Source organism: Triticum urartu, chromosome 4A (genome assembly GCF_056163025.1).
Source record: "Triticum urartu cultivar PI428250 chromosome 4A, HENAU_Tu73, whole genome shotgun sequence".
Lineage (NCBI taxonomy): Eukaryota > Viridiplantae > Streptophyta > Magnoliopsida > Poales > Poaceae > Triticum > Triticum urartu.
This window is the reverse complement of record NC_141876.1, coordinates 379,109,588-379,116,310: the sequence shown is the minus strand read 5'-3', so window position 1 is coordinate 379,116,310 and position 6,723 is coordinate 379,109,588. Positions and strand designations below refer to the sequence as shown.

The 6,723-nt window shown below is 43.3% G+C and overlaps 1 pseudogene across 1 annotated transcript; it reads right to left on the bottom strand.

Moving 5' to 3' along the window:
- Window positions 1-334: 334 nt before the first annotated feature.
- LOC147975902 (protein FAR1-RELATED SEQUENCE 5-like) lies at window positions 335-3,528 on the bottom strand (annotated as a pseudogene). The gene is made up of 4 exons (XR_015602089.1): window positions 3,391-3,528; window positions 873-3,146; window positions 649-786; window positions 335-568 (listed from the first exon to the last, which is right to left on the bottom strand). The product of XR_015602089.1 is annotated as a protein FAR1-RELATED SEQUENCE 5-like (transcript).
- Between the last annotated feature and the right edge of the window lie 3,195 nt (window positions 3,529-6,723).

Below are 6,723 nucleotides of genomic sequence, written 5' to 3'. Positions count from 1 at the left end.
TGAGCACAACCCTCATTGATGATCTGGGTTCTGTACCGCCAGGGGTTGGCCCCTGTAGTGAGCTTGTATTTAAACTCTCTTTTCTACTATCATAAAGAGCAGTGCTCCTGTTAATATTTTGAAAAAATGGATAACAAAATTTGAGAGCATATCATTGATGTTGTGCACTTGTGAGCATATTGGTGAAATGGGAATTACTGTAAGCATGTGGCATAGGAGATCAATTAAACTATCAAACTGAACCAACTAAATTGAATATTGACAGCAAATTAATGAAACCATTGTAATATAGTGCAGGAGAGAAAAGAGATTAAATAAATTAACTGAAGGACACTGATTCATAACACTAAATTAAAATTCATTGTAATATAGTGCATCGGACAAAAGAGATCAACTAAACTTGAATAAAGTGAATTACGGCCCAAACTAAACATTTGACATTTCCATAATGGAAATTGTTCCAGTTGCTTGCTGCTTTAGGATCACTCAAGTTAGAGCACATGGCTTCCAATTCCAACAACAAAGTACATCACCATAACCTAGTAAAAACATCATCTGTGATTGGTCCCTGTAAATTAAGTAAAAATGTAAGTTCTTTTTCACAGTATCATATCCCGATCTGTAAAGAAATTATATGATTAGTATTACCATCAACAATTGAGTGTAGCTAAAATTGGCATTGTAATCAGTACTATATGCCCCTTTGTCCCCAGAAATACTATCATCTATGATATGTGCTTGTACTTGTGCACCAGCACTACATGTCCCTTCACCAACCTCTTGCATCTTGTAGGAAAAGAAATCTGGTGAGTTCTCATAAATAATGGAAACAATTATACCATTGGAAATGTGACTATTATTTAGTAACATACCATTGAAATATGTGCCGATTGAACATGTGCACCATCATTACATGCCTCTTCCCCAACCTGTGATGTAGCTTTGCTTTGTCTCTTTTTCCTAGCCTTGTGCTTCTTATCCAACCAATTTCTTTTGCGTTTTGAAGTTTTTGTTTGAACCTCCTTTTTCTTTAGGCGTGCAGTACTCAACAAGTCATTTTGATTTGGTGCGCTAGCATCTGTAGAGACTATACGTGCATCCCCAGAAGTGCTTGTGCATCCATCGATTATTTCTTCAACTTGCTTACCAAGGATGTCAAGCGTGTTGTCCACTAACGTGATTGCTTCAGGAAAGTTAGTCGCTCGATGTGCTAAATTGTGGAATTTGTGAGACACAAATCTGTAGCTAAGCATTGCAGCCATATTTGGATTTTCCATTACATTTCTTCCCATGTTATCTTTTATAGTTCCACTCCTTGCTTCCCTCGTCCATCGCTTTAGCACATATTGTGGTGGTAGTGACTTGATATTCATCAAATCAAGAACCTTAAGAGTATGGGCACACAATATCCAAATTCTATCAAATTGCCGGCAGCTGCACATAGCTGTTTCCTTCAAAGGGTCACCGGTAACTTTATACTCCTTGTAGGTGAACTCTCCTACTAGATATTCATTATTACCATCCAAAGCCTTTGTGCAAGCTGCCAAGGATCTTTCAAATTCACCTTGAAAAGCTTCAAATATAACATGTGTATATAGCTTGCTAGCTTGCACCAACATTGGTGGTGGTCTCTTCATACATAGTTTAGGCAACTTCTTCCTAGAATCAAATTCTGAGTCCAGCTCATCATTCCTTTTTCCTTGCACCACCCTTTCAAAATGCTTAAAGAACCGAATGATATCAAAATCAGATTTGAAATGGATTTTCAAGTCATTGTTCAAACTCTCACTCAATTGTGTACTTCTCATTCCTAATGTGAAGACATCCTTCATATAACATTCAGCCCATTTTTGTTTCACCTTGTATATACTATCCAACCAAGTTTGTTTGCTCACCTTTTGTCTCATGAGGTCAAATTTTTGTTCAAACTCGATCATGTCTTCGTACTCAAACATGCACGCGCTAAAATCTGATAGAATACTTGGCTCTTCATTCTTCTCTGTTTTCTTTCCTTCATTCTTCTTTTTTTTCTTCCCTTCATTCTTCTTTTGTTTCTTCCCTTCATTCTTATCTTCATTCTTCCCTTCATTCTGCTCTTCATTCTTCCCTGCAGTCTTCTCTTCATTGTTCTCTTCGTTCTTCTCCTCATGCAGATGTTTGATAGCATTTTGCATAATGTGAAAAGTGCATAATCCATGCCATGTTTCTGGAAACACCTCTCCAGCTGCATTTCCCATTGCAGTATCTTGATCCGTATAGAATGTTTTAGGATGTTGTCCGTTATGGGCTTTGAGAAAGGTTTTAAACAACCATTCGAAGGAATCAAACGTTTCATCATACATGAGAGCAGCACCAAAAACTACAGTTTCTCTAAAATGATTGAATCCGACAAAGACACCAAAGGCCTGCTCTCCTTGTTTGTTCCAAAAGTGGTGTCAAAACTAACAACATCACCAAAATGTGCGTAGTCCATGATCATTTTAGCATCAGCCCAAAATATATTTGCTATTTGCTCTTCACAATCCATTTGCAAGGCATATTGGAATGATGGGTTTTCTGCAACTTTGTCATGAAAATACTTAAGCATGCTACCTGCTTCGCCATACGCCATCGCTCGTTGGCGCTTCGTCCGCAAATAATTCTTGCGATCACGAAGGCTGTAGCTAAGATTGAGTGGTCCGCCAACTTGGCGACTAGCCAACTCCTGCGCAGCTTTTGGCCCAATTCCAGCAGCATCTGCTGTGTCGATTTCAAAGGATTGTACCTCTGAAATTTTCCTTTGTGACACCATTAAGTGTAAGGTCTCGGGCAGATGTAGTGTGTGATTGTGTTCCAAAGACAACTCAGACACTTTTAAATTTCCCTTCTTTCTATCCGTTTTTAGATTCATGAAGACTTGACATTCCATTCTAGTTTCAGCTCTAGGGCACTTTGTTAAATGATCCCTTTTGTCTTGCGATCAATGTCCCTCGTTTGCGCAAACAAATCTGCATGATGTAACCTTGCCATCGGTTGGCCTTCTGTTTGTGTACCTTTTTCTGACCTAAAAACATTTCTGTCCACTGTAGGTCAGCCAAAATGCCCAAGCCTCATCCGAGTTTCTAAATTCCATGCCAACAAGAGGTACCAAACCAGGAAGTATAGCTCTACAATTAAAAAAACAACATGAGCAAGGGACATGTAAAGTGCAGAGCAAATATTAGAACCAATGTAAAAGAGAACAGAGAATGAATAGTTGTCATTGGGGACATGAAACAGTTCGTGTAAACTCTTGTTAAAAGTTCTGAGACTCAGGCCAAATAGAATAAGCAAGGGAGCAATAGTATTTGGACAATTTAAATTTATCTGATCTCTCCTTAGAAATAACATATTGGGTGTTGTATCACTTACGTATTGGAATCATGGCGTACTGTGCTTGCCTCTTCTTCCATCTCAATCTGATAATTGAACTAGGTAATTTTTTTCATGACGAAACGGAAAGCTTGATCCCGTTCACAGCAACCTAATAAGAAGATGGATCTATTTCAAAGCAATCTGATGATGGAAGTTTGATCAATATCGAAGCAATTTGATATGGGAGATTAATCAACAAGATAGACAGAGAAAGAATAATAAGACGTACTCACAGATTGAAGAGCAGAGCAGCTCGTCCTTCAGCGATCGATTCCTTAGTGGAACACGCCCTTTTTCCGTCAGTCTATTCACGGGATTGAAGAGCAGAGCAGCTCGTCCCTTCGGCGATCGTTTCCTCCGTGGAACGCACCCTTTTCCCGTCAGTTTGGTGCCGTTTCTTTGATCTCGCGCCCTTTTCCCTGGTCTGGCGCAGTTTTCCCTCTCCTGTTTCATTGGACTGGGCTGGATCATTCTCGTGGGCCGACCGTGATCTCTGTTTCCGTGGTTTCCACCTGCTCCCGTCGGATGGCTAGCGAACGGTGACACGCCAACGACGTCCCTCGGCAGTAGATCGAAGTACGTCAGAGGATCTCGTTCCGCAGCTCTCGGCCCCGATCCCATCTCTCCCCTCTCCCCTTTCTCAGAAAAAATCGCCGGCCCAGATCTTGACCCGCTGTTGCCGCTCCCCTCCTCGTCAGCCTCGTGGTCGCGGTGGCCGAAGTCCTGGCTGTGGACGCCGCCGCTCCCCTCCTCGTCAGCCATGTGGTCACGGTGGCCGTAGCCGCCGGCCCTGCACTCTCCTCTTCAGGATGCCCCTCGTGCCATCCTCGTGTTGTTGTCGTCGCGCCGCCTCTGTACACCGACAACCAACTGTTCAGTTCCATGGGCCCTGATTTTTTTTGAATTTCAGATTGTTGGGCATGAGAGACATCATCGGCCGGTTGATCCACCTCTCTAGCTCGTGTCCGTTGAGGTCGTTGACTCTTCCATTCCTGAATTGTTAAGCTTCGCTGCAGCAGACTCGCCTTGGAGTTTCAGTTTCGATCACATGCATGACCCTATATGTAAATTGCTTTTTTCCCATGGATGGTCTTCAGCCTGCAGATGGGCTTCTATTGTACTGACGACAATACTGTTGCGAACAGCGATCATCCTTGTACCGCGACTGGTGAAACAGTTGAAGTCCACAGTGATGTATAGCATCATGAGCGTAATTATATGACTACTTTTTGTTACTGTTTCTACATACATGTTTTATTATATCACGGTTCTGCTCTTTGGGTGTGCACTTAATTTATGGGAGGAGCCCCAAATTTTTATTAAAGAACTTACCAATCTTGAACCTTCAGAATTCAGACTGGTGGAGTATCTGTCATTTTTAGGCAATTGGTAGTGAAGACAGCCTTGCGTATTTGACTCGTCAGACATATGTCATAAACTTAGAACAGAGTGTTGGCTGGATACGTTACGATGTAGTGTTGGTTGGATACGTGACGATGTAGTTCCGTCACCATTGGTGAAGTGGATAAGCTTAGAACATACTATTACTTTTAGGCAATTTGTCACGAATCAGCTATAATGACTTAGTCCGGAGGTGGAGCGGATGGTTGACACCGTGCAGTTCAACGATCCCTCATATGTGAGCAAGCCGCCTTTGGAGCTGCACGAAGCAAGACCGGAAGCATGTCATGCTCAAGCTCAAGTCATCTCGATGGCTCGTCGACCTGATATGGATGATGCGCTCAAGTGATGCGTTGTGCGCTCAAGTGGTCGAAGCAGCAGCAGAAGAAAGGTCGTCCACAGTGTAGTCTTGCTGACTGTGGTATTATATACTTAGCTGAGCAAAGCAGATGAAGCAAAGAAAGAAATGGATGAGTAACAAATTATCAACTATGTAGTCTTAGTGTCAAGTGACAAGTGTGTACGAGTATTTCACTGACATGTTTTTCAGTAGTGTGAGTGAGATTTTTATTTTGACCATTAATTAGTGTGAATTATGATGATCACCATTGATCAATTAATGTAAGGGGTTTGTTTTACGTAAAAGCAATGTGTAACGTCCTCGATGCGGCTATAGCTCCCACGTGTCGAGGCATGACTTAGAGGCATAACCGCATTGAAAGCAATGTCGCAAGTTAGGCAATCTTCACAACATCCCATGTAATATAGATAATAAAAGGGGAGATACATAGTTGGCTTACACTCGCCACGTCAATCAAAGTACATAAATAGCATTACAACAATCAAGCACTTACGGCCCGACTACGGTGCCAAAATGAAAGATAACCCAACATGCGACACGGTCCCGATCATCCTCAACTGGGCACCACTACTGATCATCAGGGAAAGACACATAGTATCGGCGTGAGTCCTTGTCGAACTCCCACTTGAGCTCAAGCGCGTCATCTGAAACGGAATCATCAGGCCCTGCATCTGGTTTGGAAGTAATCTGTGAGCCACAGGGACTCAGCAATCTCGCACCCTCGCGATCAAGACTATTTAAGTTCACAGGTAAGGCAAGGTAAGTATATGTGGAGCTGCAACAGGCGACTAGCATATATGGTGGCTATCCTGTTCGCAAAAGAGAGCGAGAAGAGGAGGCAAAGCGCGAACGAGTAACTAGAGGACAACCTGCGGCAAGCATTACTCCAACACCATGTTCACTTCCCGGACTCCGCCGAGAAGAGACCATCACGATAACTCACACTGTTGATTCATTTTAATTAAGTTAAGGTTCAAGTTAATCTACAACCGGACATTAACAAATTCCCATCTGCCCATAACTGTGGGCACGGCTTTCGAAAGTTCAAATCCCTGCAGGGGAATCCCAACTTAGCCCATGACAAGCTCTCACGGTCAACGAAAGAATAGACCTCCTCCCGAGATATTCCGATCAGACTCGGTATCCCGGTTCTACAAGACACTTCGACAAGTTAAAACAAATCCAGCAACACCGCCCGAATGTGCCGACAAATCCCGATAGGAGCTGCACATATCTCGTTCTCAGGGCACACTCAGATTGTCCAAACTTCCGGTAGGCCAGCCCAGAGTTGCCCCTGGTGGCCACCGGCGGCTGACGAGGTGGACCAACACTCAGAGGAGCACTGGCCCGGGGGGGGGGGGGGGGGGGGTTAAAATAAGATGACCCTCAGGCTCCGGAAACCCATGGGAAAAAGAGGCTAGGTGGCAGATGGTAAAACCAAGGTTGGGCATTGCTGGAAAAGCTTTATTCAAGGCGAACTATCAAGGGGTTCCCATTATCACCCAACCGCGTAAGGAACGCAAAATCCGGGAACATAACACCGATATGACGGAAACTAGGGAGGCAAG